This window comes from Bemisia tabaci, chromosome 2, assembly GCF_918797505.1.
Source record: "Bemisia tabaci chromosome 2, PGI_BMITA_v3".
NCBI lineage: Eukaryota > Metazoa > Arthropoda > Insecta > Hemiptera > Aleyrodidae > Bemisia > Bemisia tabaci.
Window position 1 is genome coordinate 78505590 of NC_092794.1, and position 18566 is coordinate 78524155.

The window sequence follows — 18566 nt, forward strand, 5'->3', positions numbered from 1 at the left end:
TTCATGAAAGATTATAAAAAGAAATTTCATAATGAAATTTCGTGAAATTTCATTTAACACGCAGAATTCAGGATTAAACCCTTGAAACTTATGAATCTCCTTAAGTTCATTTATAGGCACGTGGTAAACTGTGAAAGGGAACTTTAGAAATGCCCAGAAAGTTGAGTAAAACAGCAAAAACATAATTTTGAATTTTTTATCTTAAATTTTGGTTGAACACCAAAATAAATTTTACGGATAAAGTAAGACGTTAGCTTTCATATTTGGAGCAAAACAAATTTCTTGACTATAAAGAATCCTAGTACCCCCTAATAGTATATCGTTCTTTTTGGTACAAAAGGGAGGGATCTTGAACTATCTTTGAAACAATTTAAATGATTTTTTCATTTGTCTCTGATTTTTTCAGAAATTAACAGTTTAAAATTGGAGGTTAGGGTCCCCGGTCCCCCTCCCCATGATGAGCCAGAACTGCAAGAAGAGAAAGAGTAGTAAGAGAAGACCAGAAGAGAAGAGCTGAGAGAAGACCGCGCTCCAACTGGTCTAATTGACGAATATTATTCTCTTTGAAAATAAAAACAAATTCTGTTAGAAAAAATAAGCATTTTTGACATTTTGTCGGTCGAAAGAAATTTCATTGGGAAAAAAGAAATTTCATTTGATGAAATTTCTTTTAGCAACTCTGGCTGCAGTACAGTTGGTCAAACTACGCGGGAGTCTCTCCTCGCCGCCGTCACCCACATCTTGACCGCGTGTTTATCTAGCGGAGGTTAGGTTAGGTTAAGTTCATCTCGAGCTCTCCGATTGGCTACGATGATGAGCGGACGCTGCCGGAAAAACCCGAGCAGGGCCGGCTGCTGCGCACCGCCCTCCGCTCATCGCCGAACGGCTCTTTCCCTCCGTGAAGGAAACGGGAAAGGAGCGATTTTTAACTCACTTTCCGAGCCAAAAACCCAGTTTGTAACTGATTCATCTTATCTTCAGGTATCCATCAAGATAAAAAAAAAAAGTTTAGATGGAAAACTCGATTTTTACTGATTTTTTAAAAAACTCATATTAGCTTGCAGTTTAGATAGCAAAAAACCGTGGCCGTGTGTTGTGACGTCAGAGTCACGTGACTTCGAGGCGCGGGAAGGAACCCCGTTTCAAATCGTTTCTCAACTTTCGATACTTTTTCTCCATGTTTCAATCATCAGAAAATTTTTAAAAAAATACCTTAACAATCAGCACACCACCAACTTGTAGAAACTGAACTAAAAAAAATGCATGCAACAACCCCCCATTTTTTATAGGAAATCCCATTGCATATTGAAGCGGGTTTGCACCTAGTAGGGCACCACCCAAATACATTGTATTCATTATGCAGGCACTTAAACGGTATTTACTTTATATTCCTGGTAATGAACTTTCAGGATAAATTTCTGATCATTGTTCTGAAGTCTGCCTGTTTTTTTTGTATCTCTGTAGATATCATTGAAATTTGTGTTCCTTTTATTAATTCTAATTCCTACGAATAATAATGCACCTATGTCTATGTAGGTGTAATTTTTTTTTTTTCTCCCCAAAAACAAATATTTGAAAGAAAAACTGTCCATATTAATTCTGAAATATTTTTATGGAGGATAAGCAAGTTTTCAAAATACATACGGTGGCCAAAATCAGAAGAAATTGGAAAAAGTTATGGAAAATAAATAAGACCTGAAAAGCAAGAAAAGTCAGAAAAAAATTGCTGTAATGAAAATGGCGACCATAAACATATCACGTAACGTAACCTCAGGTTGTCACACAGCCGTGTCAAAAAATATTAAATGATCATTTATCGTCTCGTACTTGTCAGCTCTAAAGTCAAGGAATTGTCCTACAATCAATCAGGGAGAAGTCAGAGAATCCCAATCCTTACTTTTCTCGGCCTTTTTAAATGAGGAAATAAATTGGGTGCAACATTTTGAAAAATAGGTTAACGTGTTAAGTTCCAGCCACTAAAATTTACTTAAAATCCTGTTCAATATGTCTACATGGTGCTCTCTCTTGAGATTTGAGCTAATGTTTTCAGGAGTGTTTTCTTCTTAGTCGTGAGAAAAGCTAACATGAATTTTGAAAAGAGATTGATGCAAAATTAACCATCCCCCCCTCCTCCCCCTAGATTTTTTTTTTTTATTTTTGGTTTATTCAAAGAGTAAACTGACAAGGGGAGTCTACGAAGTGACACCCTGGGATTGGGTTCATTTTGCTTGTACATGAAGAAGAGACAAATCTAAGGTTGACGTATTTTTTTTAGCCGCCACCTCCCAACCGTTCTCGAGATATCGATTTTTAAAGTTACGATTTTTGCACGTTTCCGCGCGGAGTTCCGGCGAGTCAACTGAGCGCCGGCAAGCTGCACGAAGCGCGTTTCTTATCAGCGCTGCAGACCGGCCGACGTTATCAACTGTTCCGTGGCCGAGTGGTAGAGTGTTCGCCTACCGTTCCATCGATCGCGGGTTCGAGTCCCGCTTCGTATCGTAGCTTTTGGGGTCCGCCGCAATGCGTTTTTACAAGTTTCCTTTATTTTTATCACACACCAAGGGGTCCGCCCCCTGGCCGCTACGCGGCACAACCCTCGGGGCGAAAAGGCCCGCATCGCGGCAAGCGAAATCATCGAAATCAACCGTTGACACTCTTGTTATAAACACTCCGGTTTCCAGGCTATTTGAAGCCATGCGTCAAGAGGTATAACAGTGGAGTTGGATGAGACGTGGCAACAGTTGAGCACCAGATCTCTCCAGTGTGACCCAATCATGTGTCGATATATTGATTATTCAAAAGTTATGAGGCAAAGTTTTTCCTCGGCATCTTCAACTTTGAACCCCTCCCCTTAATATGTTCATTTGTGGGGGCTGAAATTTTGGGAGAAAATGCCCCTTTGTATATTCTCACGACATAACGAAAATTAAAACAGTCCAGGGGAGGGAAAATGGCTGATTTTGAATTAACCTCTTTTTTTTTCAAAGGAAACGATAGTGTAAATTTTTGATCCCTGGTATGGCGTGAAGCCTTATCTTTATGCAGTCTACCAAGATTAAGAATGCATCAATTTACTTAATTTTCCCGCAAATTAATGGACCACCTCCTGAGTAAAATCATTGTTGGCTATTTTTTTTTTTCTAGAAATACTGCAAATTATTGTGTGATTCAACTTTCAATTATTTCTAGGAAATCAAAAAAAATATGTATAGCATTGCATGATTTTGCATATATTTTTGCCAATAGACTTTACCTTTTTATATCGGAACGGGTTGTTTCTGAAAGGGAACAAATCCATCTTTCAGATAAGCCCCACAATGCTAGTATTCTAGCCCAGGTCTTATTTGGAAAATGGCTTTTTCCTCGTAGAACAGTGTTGTAAAATATGAGGGTTGAATTGCTCTTAAGTGGCCGGGTATGTAACGGTGTATACGGGGCTCTTTAACATTGCGAGTACTCACCCCGTACTTACCTTAGTGAATACCCATGTGAATACACCAAGTATTTCCCTGAGTATTCACCGATATATTTACGCACATACGCGGATATTTGCTTGGGTATTCACCCAGGTACTTATCCTGGGTACATATCCAGAATTAATAATTAGGAGAGTACTCAGCATCGTCGAATGTTTTTTTCTGTAGAATGAAATTTCGGAACTTTTCACACTGCACAGTGTAAACTTGTACCCGATCACATTTTTACATTTGCAAGTGTTTCAGCTGACTATATTTTTTAAGTAGGAAACTAATCGGTGGTTTTATTAACAAACTCCCTTGATTTTTCCTTTTGCAAAATATATGTGCTGAAAATTTTGAGCAAGATCAAAGTTTATTTGTTTTGTTTTTTTTTTTTTTCAGGGAAAAAAAAGTTGCTGAAGTAACACCCTGGATGTTAAAAATCTGCGAGCCATCTCTTGAATGTCTTTATGGACACTCTGGCTGTTACAGTAACATCTTATTGTTAGCAACTTTGAATTAACAACCATAGCGTTTACATCAATATTCAAGGGTTGCCGCGTAAATTTTGAACATCCAGGATGTTACTTCAGCAACTTTTTTTCCATGTTACCAAAATATAATAGGTATATTTTTAAAAATCTGTGATCGCGGTACATGTCCTCAGAATTTACTTCACAAGTTTTTGTAGAAATACAGGGTGTCTCAGGAAAAAGGAGCCACCTTGAATATCTGCTGAACGCGTTGGAATTTCGAAAAACGGTAAAAGACGTGTTCGTTTGTATCGAGGGGGACACCTTTTGGCGTATTTGACATTTTCCCAAACCGCGGGAAGGGCGCGGGGCGGGGGTGCCCCACCCGTAAGTCGAACTTTTCAAATGGCTTCCCTACTTTTTTATTTCAGAAATCAATTCTACAGAAAAAACAAGCCACCCTGTCCAACCCGAATGTAAATCGAACAATTTTTCAGTGATTGGCAGAGGTTGAAACATTTTTTTCATGCTCTTTTCAAAAATTCCCCACGCCCAATAGAATTGCCGTATCAAACCAAACTCCCCGCCAAAAAAATTCTTAAACATTGCACTTTCGATAAAAAAGAAAAATCTGCTGTACTCGAAATCTGGAGCACGCGGAGCCCTTCTCTGCGACATTAAAATTCGTTTTACTTAAGATTTCCGAGGGGCGCTCATTGGAAGGGAGTAGTAAGTTTTAGACAAGACTTATTATTCTTCTTTCTGAAGCATAAGAAACCGTGTCCATGAAGAAACAGCTAAGTATTAAAACAAATGGATTAGCTTTCTTGGGTGGGTTTCAATGATTTGAGCCGGACCTTGATACTTCTGAGAACGCTATTATTCCGCGGTGCGTTGTTTTTCTACTTAGCTGTTTCTTCATGGACACGGTTTCTTATGCTTCAGAAGGAATAATAATTCTTGTCTAAAACTCACCACTCCCTCCCGATGAGCGCCCCTCGGAAATGTTATGTAAAACGAATTTTAATGTCGCAGAGAAGGGCTCCGGGTGCTCCAGATTTCAAGTAGCAGATTTTTTTTTTTTTTTTAAATCGAAAGTGCAATGTTCAAGATTTTTTTGGCGGAGAGTTTGGTTTAATACGGCAATTCCATTGGGCGTGGGGAATTTTTGAAAAGAGCATGAAAAAAAATGTTTCAACCTCTGCCAATGACAGAAAAATTGTCCGATCTACATTCGGTTCGGACAGGGTGGCTTGTTTTTTTGCCTAGAATTGATTTCTGAAATAAAAAAGTAGGGGTGCCATTTGAAAAGTTCGACTTGCGGGTAGGGCACCCCCCGCCCCGCGCCCCTCCCGTGGTTTGGGAAGGTGTCCCTCTCGATATAAACGAACACGTCTTTTCCGTTTTTCGAAATTCCAACGCGTTCGGCAGATATTCAAGGTGGCTCATGTTTCGTGAGACACCGTGTATACTGTAGGAGAACTCATGAGGAATTCATGAAGAAATAGTGAAATAACATTCAAAATGACATTTTAAGGACATGATAAACATTTCGAACAAGCACTCTGGTAAGTACGTGGGCATACTGCATACTGTGCATTTACATCAGTGCCAGGTACTCATCAGGTATTTCCACAAGAACCCACTGGGTATTTACCAGACTAACATCACTGTTTCAGAAACAACCCGTTCATTTTACCATGTTTACTTTTTCCAAAAACTTTAACTCTAAATACGAGCATTTTTTTTGGGGGGGGGGGGGGAGGTTGGAGCGAACTTTCTCATTAGACCTTATTTAATTCATTTCATTTGGCTTGATGCTGTGTGGAGCAATGCCTCTTTGGCAATTCATTAATGCAACAAGTGCCTTCTGTGTAGCCACTTTTGATTTAACTGCAATCTCTCTCTTGCCTATCCAATGTATTTGTTTTACACAGCCCTTCCCATGTAGAGAGTCAATCAGTTTTTAATTTACTGTCTCATTGTAACTAGTAAAATAATGATTCTACTTTTTTTTAAAATTTTTCCAACAACTTATTGTTACTGTTATTACCTTTGTTGTTGTCTCCAATGAAAGATGATTGTATTAGTCAGATTTTGTTTTCTTTTTTCATGTAAAATTATTTGAAATCATAATTTGCATTTTTATTTGTAACTAGCAACGTGCTTTGCACGTTTCAATCCTTACAGACTGTACAGCAGCACCCGTTTTAGAAGATCCTACCAATGTTGGCATGACGATTTTCCTTGAATTCTGTCTGTCATAGACTAGGGTGTCCCACTTTGAGGGTCACCTCCGAATTTTGATGATGGTACCTTCTAAATCGTGGACCCCTTTCATAAAAATAAGTTTTCACTGAAGAAAAAAATTCTAAAAAAATTTTCAAGGTTTGCGCACGGCCAAAAACCACCACCACCCCCCTCCCCCCCGATCTTGGGCCAAATTCTGCATTTTGCCCATTTTGACGATTTTTTTTTACAACATTAGAATTGAGCTAGAGCTTCAAAACTTTTACAGCAAGAGCATGTGTTTAGGGTACTTTCAAGAAAAATTATTGTTCACGCCATCATGCGTTTTCATTTTTTGCTATAAACCCTCAAAATCGGCAAAAAACACGAGAATTTTAAGATCTTGTATTTTTGTCTTATGACGATTTTCTCAGCTGATACAGTCAAGTCAAACATGAAACGTACCATTTATTGCGTCTATAAACTCATTTTGACCAAAATTCATACTTTACTTATTAACCCCCCCCCCCCCCATTTTTAACCGTAACTCAATCGTTTCCAAAGTCGCGATAGGTTCATAGGATTTTTTTCGTTTTTCCATTACAGATTATATTTATATTCATACTCTCAAATTTTAATAATTTAGAAGTAATATTTCATTGGGATGGTACTTACTTATGAAAAATGGGAAAGCATTATGGGGAATTTTCTATTTAAAAAAATTGTATTTTTGACAAAAAAATAATTTTACTTAAATAAGCGGAAATGGACCCAAGTGCCAAACCATTAAAGACAGCATCCTTCCTCCCTTCTAAAATACTTTAACAGAAGCTCTGAAAAAACATTACATTAACCTGCTTCCTCAGCGTAGCCTTGCGCTCTGCGACGCCCAATCGCCATTGCCCCGTTTTCTCCCAGAGATCATCAGGCCATTGTTTGTATCGAGGCAATTGTTATTGGGTCTTTTATCAGTCTTTCTTTTTCCGAGTATTGGGGAGCTAGCCCGATGACTCAACCCCCAACCTGGAGGACCAGGGTTGGATTTAGGAGTTTCCTCTCCTAGACACGTTGCTTCCACCACAGCTGAGAGCCCTTTGCCCTTCCAATGGCAAGTAAGCAGCATGTGAATCTCTAAGTTGTTCCTGTGTGAGATAATCACTCGTCTGAAAGAAGTCTAGTTTCTTCCCCTCGCAGTCCACTTTCCTTCCAGCACTGTTCAATGAATATGATGCTTAAATCCGTGTCGAGCTTAACTATATGTCCTATCCTAGAGAGATCAACAATAAGAGAGAAATATCTAGAGATTTTAAATAATTAGTTATGATCATCAACCCAGCCACCTGCAGCTATCATGACTTGATATCCTCCAGAAAGCCCTCCTTGAATGAGATTCAATGTTACGGAACCTCGCTTTGTCATGATGATTTGAATGCACTCGTGTAAAACTATACCTATGTTTAAAACCGAGGTAAAAATTCTCTCTCTCTTTTAAGTTGTGAAAACTCTTTGAAAAATCATTTAAATAGGAGCAAAAATCACCAACTTATACCTTCTCAAAAAGGAAGACAGCAGTCAAAACCTGGTGGTGAATACAGGAATATATATATATAACTGGGATCTAACGAACCTTTGCGACCGTTTTTTTCCGGAACTATCCGTACGATCAAAACGAAACTTAGCATGGTTCTTCACTGCAATGAGGTCTAGATCAAGTTTCCTTTTTCGTGAAAATCGGTCCACCCCTTATCCGGAAAATCTCAAGTCCAAAGGGGGAGGATTTTTCAAACTCGTCCGATCTTAGTCGGCGATGCGTCAAAAAACTCGTCTCATCGTGGCCTTCAAAACAACCTATTTTCACCTACCCTCTGAAACTACCCCTTATCCGGAAAATCTCAAGTCCAAAGGGGGAGGATTTTTCAAACTCGTCCGATCTTAGTCGGTGATACGTCAAAAAACTCGTCTCGTCGTGGCCTTCAAAACAACCTATATTCACCTACCCTCTAAAACCACCCCTTATCCGGAAAATCTCAAGTCCAAAAGGGGATGATTTTTCAAACTCGTCCGATCTTGATCGGTGATACGTCAAAAAACTCGTCTCGTCGTGGCCTTCAAAACAACCTATATTCACCTACCCTCTAAAACCACCCCTTATCCGGAAAATCTCAAGTCCAAAGGGGGATGATTTTTCAAACTCGTCCGATCTTGGTCGGTGATACGTCAAAAAACTCGTCTCGTCGTGGCCTTCCAAACAACCTATCTATACTATAAGCTCCAAGACCTCCTAATTTTGCGAAAGTGGTGACGCTTAGTTCCAGCGTTCTACCGGGCCGATTTTCATGATTTTTGCGGCTATCGACGGGCAACTGTCTCTAGATAAGCCAACTCTTTTCAGATTTTCAAAATATGGCCCAGGTTTTTTTATATTACGTGGTAAAGTTGCGAATTCTCCCATTTAAACAATGTAAATTTATACTTTTTGTCATAGTTCGTTTGAGCGTTCTACCGGGCCGATTTCCATGATTTTTGCGTAGATCGACAGGTAATTGGCCCTAGATGAGCCCGCTCTAATTAGATTTTGGAAATAGGACCCAGGTTTTTTTAAAATCACGTTATAAAAGTGAGTGAATTTACAGAATGCTCCGGGACTGCTACCGCTATGCGCGGGAGGATGCGCAGTGGTCGAAGAGGTTGCGCAGTGGTCGAAGAGGTTGCGCAGTGGATGTGTAGCCTGCGCATCAGCTCTACAGGGTGTCCCAAAAGTCCGTACCCCTCGTAACTTTTGAACGGTTAGAGATAGAAAAACGAAACTTTGGGAATGTTTCTATCTTAAAGGGGTCCATCTTCTAGGGGGGTCAAAATTTTTGTCCCCCCCTCAGGGGGGGCGCGGGGGCCCCCAACTTTTTTTTTTCAAATGGTAACCCCTATCTTGTGATACATCATTAGAAAGAGCATAAAAAACTAAGAATTTTGGCGCAAACCGCAAATCAATATCTTAATTTTTGACCGAGTTATGATAGGTCAAAGGTCAAATTTGACCTATTTTCAAAAAATCATATCTCCGGTTCAAATTATCGTAAAGAAAAAAATAAAACGGGAAAATTTACCAAATTGTAAGCACTTTCAAGTAAAAATCACAGAAATTACTTCAAACTAATTTTAAGGGGGGTTTCGGATCCCCAAATACGTCATTTTAAAGGTCATACGATACTCTCGCGAAATAAGCCAATTTCTCCTTACTTTTCCTCAACATTATCTTAGTAAGTTCAAAATTAGTTCAAAATTGCGTTTTCAAGTCCCCAAATTTCGAACAAAGTTTTAAAAAAAAATGAAATTTAAATGGTTGAATTGAATTACCTTAAATTTCGTTTTTTGAACTTTGCTCGAAATTTGGGGACTTGAAAACGCAATTTTGAACTAATTTTGAACTTACTAAGATAATGTTGAGGAAAAGTAAGGAGAAATTGGCTCATTTCGCGAGAGTATCGTATGACCTTTAAAATGACGTATTTGGGGATCCGAAACCCCCCTTAAAATTAGTTTGAAGTAATTTCTGTGATTTTTACTTGAAAGTGCTTACAATTTGGTAAATTTTCCCGTTTTATTTTTTTCTTTACGATAATTTGAACCGGAGATATGATTTTTTGAAAATAGGTCAAATTTGACCTTTGACCTATCATAACTCGGTCAAAAATTAAGATATTGATTTGCGGTTTGCGCCAAAATTCTTAGTTTTTTATGCTCTTTCTAATGATGTATCACAAGATAGGGTTACCATTTGAAAAAAAAAAGTTGGGGCCCCCGCGCCCCCCTGAGGGGGGACAAAAATTTTGACCCCCCTAGAAGATGGACCCCTTTAAGATAGAAACATTCCCAAAGTTTCGTTTTTCTATCTCTAACCGTTCAAAAGTTACGAGGGGGGGTACGGACTTTTGGGACACCCTGTATACTTATCTACACAAGATTCGCACCTCCTCCCTCAAGACGAGCGGTGGCCGAGTCGTCTAAGACGTCGAATGCGTCCACTTAGACTACGATGTGGGTTCGATTCCCAACTTTTGATAAACTTAATTATTACCTGATTATCATTGTTCGTTGTTTTACTGCAATACTTCATCAATCAGTCATTCTAAAACGCTTTCTTTTGACTTCAAAAAATTATTTTTTTCTTTATTCATCAAAACCAAAAATTATTTCATTCTACAAGTAAAGTATACATCATATCGTAATTTTTTAGGGGGAAAATAAACCTAACACTGATAGGAGGGTAAAAATAGGGCCGCGAAGCGGCCCATTGATGGCGCGGAGCGCCTTCAGGGGGTTGGGCCGCGTAGCGGCCAGGGGGCGTAGCCCCCTAGTATTCACCTACCCTCTAAAACCACTCCTTATCGCGAAAATCTCGGGTTCAAGGGGGACGATTTTCCGACCTGTCAGGCTCATTAGGCGCAATTGTTTTCATAGAAACGATTAGTCGAAATCTACCTTTCGTTTCCACTGTGGCTGGAAAGCGTTTTTTTAAACACTAAGAGTTGTGGAAGAGCATGGTGACATCCTGGATGAACTAACTCGGAGAGAATAAACTGGATTGTTTCAATTGTTTCATAGCCGCAAGAGAGATGCTGTGTTCTTCAGCTGCAAAATATTATTTTGCGTACACTGAAGTAGAGAAATTCCAACTGGAGAGAACTTAGGTATGATTAGACTTTCCACAGGGGGCAGATCTAGCAAGCGATCTGCATAGCTAGGGAACACGGCAGCCTTGTGATTTCGGAGCGGAGACGCCAAAACATAAAATTTAGAAAAAGAGTAACAACTGAAGTAACCATTTTTATTCTTCATCTGCCTTCATGAGGGTGCGGTTGTGTAGTAGAGGAAACAAACTGATGACAATTATTGCATCAATACGATAAGCGCTAGTTAAAAGCAAGCAATGCGGTTACACTTTTTCACGAATCTAATCACATCACCAATACTAAATTACAAGTCTCCCGATCCACGAGTACTAGGGGAAAAGTCTATGAGATACTAATTGATAATTTCACTTAATGGATTCTAACCAAAGACATAAAGACGGAGTGCTCGTATCTAAAAGCACGGGAAAAAAGTGAAGCCTGGTTTGGCGCTGGGTGCTTGTGTGAGTGTGTAAATGAGCGCGGGAATCCATGGCGGCAAACGGAAATTTGATTTGAACTTGTCCTCTTTATTTTTCCTTATTTCTTCTTCTAAACGTGTTTTAAATGCCTAAAACGATTATATTAAGAAAGTTCGGTCTGCGTCCTAATATAATACACCTACTTTTGCTCAGTAACAGGCAGTAATCTCAGATAATGTTAGTTTTTCTTCTGCTCATGGTGGTTCTGCAGGTTGAAACAGGCCGTTACAGTGCTAGATGACCGTTACTCCCAAATGAAATTAATCGGTCGACGACGGACCAAAACTAACCTAAAGTTAAAAAATTATGAGTGGGTAAGTGAATTTGGGCAAAAATCAACCTAGAATACTTTGTTTCCGCAATTTTATTTAGTTCCCGCCCTACATTTGAATTTCAAACTTGTCCCGATTTCCCCGCCAATCCTCTAGCCAATAGTAGAGGTGGTTGAAAAGAAGCTTCATTTTTTGCTTTTAGCCCTCCGTCTTTATGTCTTTGATTCTAACCTCCTCTAACTCTCAATTCACGCTCATGATCATGTTTCGAGAGTTATCAGCGATTATCAGATTGTCTCACAATTTCACACTGACTATCGACAGTCAAGGATCGACAGTGGTAGAAAGTCAGAAACACCTATAAAGAAATCTCATGCTTACTTTTTGGTTTGGCAACATCGTAAAATTCGAGACAGCCTTACATCTCGAAACATCGACCGATCGATTTGGGCACATTGCCAAAGTTTCGATCTCTCGCTCGACCATGTTGGATTTTTGGAGGTAATGCCGTTGTAGGTAATGTCCTGCCCCCACTTTTTACTACAGGAGAACTGTTCCGCTTTTTGATTGGTCAACGAGTTTTTAGGGTTCATGACGCTCTTACGGCCGTAGGTAAACAAACAAGGTGGCGGCTCACCGTAACATCGATAAGAAGCTAAATTTGACAAAAATTTCAATTTTACGGCAGTAACAATTTAAACAAGCATATCTACGAATAACACGCGACAAACACACGAAAACATTGTTAAATCGCCTTTCATTTTCATCACAGGAGGATGTAAGATGTGCATAACTTCAATCTTGCTTGCTGATAACGGCCACCTTGTTTGTTTTAGAGTCCCTTTATACCCAGAGTTCAGACAATTCGATTATCAGCCGACTGGCAGCCGGCCTTGGCTGGCCATGGTGGCCGAAACGAGTGCACCCAAACGAACTATATTGAGGGATAAGGATCAGGAATCCTGCGATGTCTGTCACACAAAAACATCAACATCAACTAAAATACCTTTATAGACAGAGTATGGCCATTTCTGTTCCGGTTTTTCATTGGTTGCGAGCGAATAGGCTGACACGATGCTCTTAGGGCCGTAAATAAACAAACAAGATGGCTGTTATTAGCAAGCAAGATTGAGGTTATGCACGTCTTACATCCTCCTGTGATAAAGGTAAAAGGCGATTTAACAATGTTTTCACGTGTTTTTCGTGTTTTATTCGTAGATATGCTAGTTTAAGTGGTTACTGCCGCATGATTGAAATTTTGGTCAAATTTAGCTTCTTATCGATGTTACGGTGAGCCGCCATTTTGTTTGTTTATTTACGGCCGTAAGACATAGAGTACATAGAGTCGTAATGTAAATGGGAGAGCTGGCGCCATGTTCTGCTCGACGAATTCCGAGCCCGGTGTGCGCCGAGTTCGGGTCGCTTTTTCGATACATTTTCGATCAAAAATGGCGGTGTGGAATACGTGGTAATCCCTATCTCCTCTGTTGTTGTTGTTGTCATCGGATGGCCGGGTACCCGTGTATCGCAAACAATCGATTATGTATCGAAAAAGTGACCCGGCGTCACACAGACACAGGAGTCTCGGAATTCGGGACATGGAAAATGCTTAAAAGTGGCGCCAACTCTCCCACTTACATTACGACTCTATGTACTCTATGCCGTAAGAGCATCATGAAGCCTAAAAACTCGTCGACCAATCAAAAAGCGGAACAGTTTTCCTGTAGTAAAAAGATACGAATGGCCATACTCTGCCTATAAAGGTACTCTAACATCAACTAATTGATCAATTAAAAAGAAAATGAGATTGGTTTGTGAATCATTTCTTAATCTATTTTCATTTTGGACCTATGGAAATAACAATTTACTCTTGATAAAGCACCATTAGGTAATATTTTCATTATTCTTGTTCACATTCGAGGTACCGCCATCTTGGTGCACTCGTTTCGGCCTCCATGAGCGAGAACCAAACAGAATTGGATTTTTTTTTAGGCCACTTTCAGTCCAACCCTGGCCCAACCAAAAGTGAGTTGTCTTATCTCTGGTTATAAAGGGACTCTAATCAAGGGCAGTGAGAAACCTCTTAGAAACGAAGATGGCGGTAAGTTAGCGAGCATAAACCAATTACTACAAAATATGTGAAGGAGTGCGCGCGGAGCCTATGATGAAATATCTCGCGGCCGCACGAATCCGAAGCAGAAGTAAATTCTGATTCGCAACCGACCCGACCGAGTAGCCAGCCGGCCGGGCCCTTTGCACGGGGCGGCCTTGCGGCCGACGAGGAGAAGAGGAGGAGAAATGCGTGCGACCGTTCAAGCCGCGCTGATTGCGAGTGACGAAGGTGACGAACTGCCAACTGTCGAAGACAGCTGCGGAGCAGTCTGTCGCAGTCCCACTTTGACCGCTAGCGCGACGTGCTGGCAGAACGCCGAACATTTTTCTGAAGATCCACCTTAAATCGCAAATCCCTCACACATGCAACATCTCCATTATCGGCACCGAGATAATCGCATCACATTCGAATAATCGCTTCCGAAATATCCGCAATCACAAAGTCGAATAATCGCATTCTAGAGTAGTCTATAAAGGTACTCTATCGCATTCGAATTCGATATTCCGTAGCTAATAATCGAGTCCCTTTATACCCAGAGTTACGACAACTCACTTTTGGTTGGGCCAGGATTGGGCTGAAAGTGGCCTAAAAAACAATCGAATTCTGATTGGTTCTCGCTCATGGAGGCCGAAACGAGTGCACCAAGATGGCGGTACCTCGAATGTGAACAAGAATAATGAAAATATTACCTAATTGTGGTTTATCAAGAGTAAATTGTTATTTCCATAGGTCCAAAATGAAAATAGATTAAGAAATTATTCACAAACCAATCTCATTTTCTTTTTAATTGATCACTTTGTTGATGTTGTTGTTTTTGTGTGACAGACATCGCAGGATTCCTGATCCTTATCCCTCAATATCGTTCGTTTGGGTGCACTCGTTTCGGCTTCCATGGCCAGCCAAGGACGGCTGCCAGTCAGCTGATAATCGAGTTGTCGTAACTCTGGGTATAAAGGGACTCTACTAATAACAGTCATACAAGGTATACTCTACTACAGGTATGGACAAATGGGGTGCCGAAGTGGCAGCGCTGAGAAAATGGGCGATCGAGTGACGTATGAAGTCGTACCGTCCATTTGCCGCGCAGGTTTTCGCAGTCGTACTCTCGATGCTGTCAAATATATGCGTTTTGACGACTTTCTAAAATTCCATTTGTCCATACCTATAGTATAGAGTCCCTTTATACTGAGAGTCAAGACAATTCGGCTCATGGATGTCACAAACGGGAATAAAAATTACAGAAATTGAACGTTTTTCGTAATCTTTGATCGGCCCATTCTCAAATGCCTTTCTCCGTTCCTCCTCTCATTCCGTTTGTTCCCTGCCGAACCCGTAATTCCCTGGTCCATTCCAGATTATAATCTTTGCAATTGGTGAAAATGTAATCTTTATTCCCGTTTGTGACACTGTGGAGGCCTAAAATACGGGAACCAATCAGAAATGGATTCAAATTGTCTTGACTCAGGAGTGTTCCTTGACAGTCATAGCGAAAAAAAGGAGGTGTTTACCATTTCGGGGCATCTTGGAATTTTTTTGATGACGTAGGTCGGTGCAGCGACGTTCATCATCGATTATCTTGGAAATGGTGTAATTTATGAAAAAAAGTCATTCTATAAAAAGTGCTTGAAATTATATCATGAGTTGATTCAAATAAAAAAATCGGACATTATGGTCCCCTTTTCATTAATTATCTAAAACAACGGCTTCTCTGAAAACTCGCTGGATTTTCATCAGGTAAAGTCTAAAAGGATTTTCAAGACGTAAACTTCACCTTCCAGGGTGCGAAATTGGAAAAAACTTACGTTAAGACATCGTAATTGCGACTTCAACTCACGGGTTTTTGATAATACCAGTCCTTTCTATAGTCGTAGCCTTATTATTCTATGCCTATGGGCACTGCCACTGAGTAATAAGCAGTTAAGCCCTAGTTAAGCGTAAATAGGCAACTAGGCAACTAAATAGGTAGGTGGTGCATGGAAATATAAACAGGAGGACCCAATCGTCGGCTTAGTTCACTACACCCTCTGCCAGGCAGCGCTGATGTCAACCCTAACTGGAGTTGGGGGTCCTTATTTATTCTCTTGGTCCATGACACAGGTCAGTAATTGCGCAGCTTTTTTGAAATCCACTCCCCACTCCCCCGCCCGGCCCTAACTCGCAGCACCCATTGTGACGTAGCATTGAGTGCTCCCATAAGAAATACATTGCAGGCACTCAATACTAACGTCACTGCGCAGTAGAGTACCAAAACTCGTCCTCGGGAATGACCAGAATGACTGACCTGTGTGGATTGGTCTTGACCCAAGTAGCATTTTGCAACGAAAAAATTGCAATTTAAATGAAATAAAATTTCCAGATGATTTCAACTTTCTTGCAAGAAAATTGCAATTATTTTACAACATCTGACCCCCTCATTGTAAAAAAGTTGCAATTTTTTTTTGCAAAGAAATTTCAATATTGACGACCTTTAAATTTCAACCCCTAAATTTTCCGGGGAAATTATAATAATTCGAACCCATGCTTACCTAATGTCCTACGACGTTTAGCAGCATAAAATACCGGACGCCCTTGAGTGGGCTTGAACCCGACCCGCGAATGTCATAGCGGAGCACTCTTCCACTGAGCTACAGGGAGCTGATGATGAGTAGGGTTGAAATCACGCCTGTTAAGGCTGTTATCGCATGCATTGCGTCAGTGCGTGGCTCAACATTCATCATAGATTTGATTAACGCCGTTTTTCTCAGGCTTCTTTCTTTTGCCTATTATTTATTTTTTTTCGTGTTATTTATTTTTTTCATATTTTTTTTGTCTGATTTTTTTTTCGATATCACGTAATAGGTACTCACACTAAATTTACACCGGTGTAAATTACACCACATACTAACTTGAGAACTTAAAAATATTTTCAAAAAATATTTTTAAAATATTTTCAAAACTTTCATAAGGAATATTTTTAATATGCATGTTTACAGGCAATATTTTTGAATTATTTTAAAAATATTTTTTGTAAACATTTTCAAAATATTCCTTTAAAATGTTTTAAAAACATTTTGAAAATATCTTAATTACAATATTGCCATGAAAATATTTTGATAAAGGTGACAATATTTTCAAAATATGTTGGGCTATATGGGTTAGGTGAGACATTTAAGTCGAAAAAACTTTAAAACAACTAGAGAATTGGATGCCAGGAATTTGTTACAACATGATTGCACCGAAATTGCAGTCTTTATAGTGCCTTGAAAAAGAAGGTTAGGCAACAAGCATAATCTACATTTCTTGCAAACTTATTGCAATAAAATTGCAACTTTTTAAGCGCCTTCAAATGAACGTATAGGCAACAAGCAAAAATTGCAATCAACTCACAATCCATTGCAATGAAATTGCAATCCATGCTACTTGGGGAGTTGTTGTCTATTCATGGACGTTAGGTGCGTTGTTAAATTACTTTTGCTGCCCAACAAAAATGGCCGAATCTTAGCAGGATTGACGTCATCTCAACGACGACGTCAGCTCAACAGACGGGAGAAAATCAAGGTGTCGTTGTTAAATTCCCGTTGGATTCTGCGGATTTGAAGGTTAAGTTTTGTTGAAATTTAAGATTTTTAACATTTAAAAATCTTATTAACACCCACATTATTACGAAATTGACGCAATAAACGATTATAAGCAATTGAAAGTCAGTCTGGTGACGAACATGTGGCGAAGAAGTGCGAAAAAATGGCGGTTATGGATGTAACATTACAACAATCCAGCAAACTCGGCAGCGGTCCACAGCAGCCGAAAACCTCGCTGAGCTGTTGGGCAGTTTGCTGAGCAGCCGCCTTGGAAAACGGGTAAATCCACCAGAATTTACCAACGCTTTCGTTGAGCTCAACGCTCAGCGGGTAATTTTCGTTGGGCAGTTGCGGTATGGAACGCCGTTAGTGTCAAAACTCTTTTCTTGCGCGCGCGGAATTTTTTCTGGCGCGCGGAAAGAAAAAACCCGTTTTCGATGAAAATCTCTAAATTTCCGGATTCCGCGCCGGTTTTCGATATATTTGCGCCGTTTGTGTCAAAACTATTTTTGTCGGCGCGCCGCTTCAAATCTGTTCCGCGCGCGGAATTTTCGATATATCGATTCCTGCTCGCCGTTTGTGTCAAAACTATTTTTTCCGGCGCGGCGCTCCAAATCTGTTCCGCGCGCAGAATTCTCGATATATCGATTCCTGCTCGCCGATCGTGTCAAAACTGTTTTTTCCGGCGCTGCACCAGAAAATAATTCCGCGCGCCACTTTTTCGAATTATTTTCTGGTGCAGCGCCGTAAAAAAACAGTTTTGACACGATCGGCGAGCAGGAATCGATGTACCGAAAATTCTGCGCGCGGAACAGATTTGGAGCGCCGCGCCGGAAAAAATAGTTTTGACACAAACGGCGAGCAGGAATCGATATATCGAAAATTCCGCGCGCGGAACAGATTTGAAGCGGCGCGCCGACAAAAATAGTTTTGACACAAACGGCGCAAATATATCGAAAACCGGCGCGGAATCCGGAAATTTAGAGATTTTCATCGAAAACGGGTTTTTTCTTTCCGCGCGCCGAAAAAAAATTCCGCGCGCCGGAAAAATATTCCGCGCGCCAGAAAAAATTCCGCGCGCGCAAGAAAAGGGTTTTGACACTAACGGCGTTCCATAGTTGTGGACTTTAACAACGCATCTTGAGAGCAAGTATGGACTAGAGTACCTGTATAGGGAGAGTAGCGACAGATCTGAAACTCCGAAAGTCCATCAGGCCTTCACCGATGCCTCCGCGAATAAAGTTAGGGCCCAAAAGGGCAGCCAACCTATGAATTTCGAATGTCCAGAGCGATTTACAAATACAATTGTTACGAA

At 40.2% G+C, this 18566-nt stretch overlaps 1 long non-coding RNA gene across 1 annotated transcript; it reads right to left on the reverse strand.

The window, feature by feature from the left end:
* Positions 1 to 6862: 6862 nt before the first annotated feature.
* Positions 6863 to 16880, reverse strand: LOC140223890 (uncharacterized). The gene is made up of 2 exons (XR_011899191.1): positions 10640 to 16880; positions 6863 to 7427 (listed from the first exon to the last, which is right to left on the reverse strand). It is a non-coding gene; the product is annotated as an uncharacterized lncRNA (long non-coding RNA).
* Positions 16881 to 18566: the final 1686 nt, after the last annotated feature.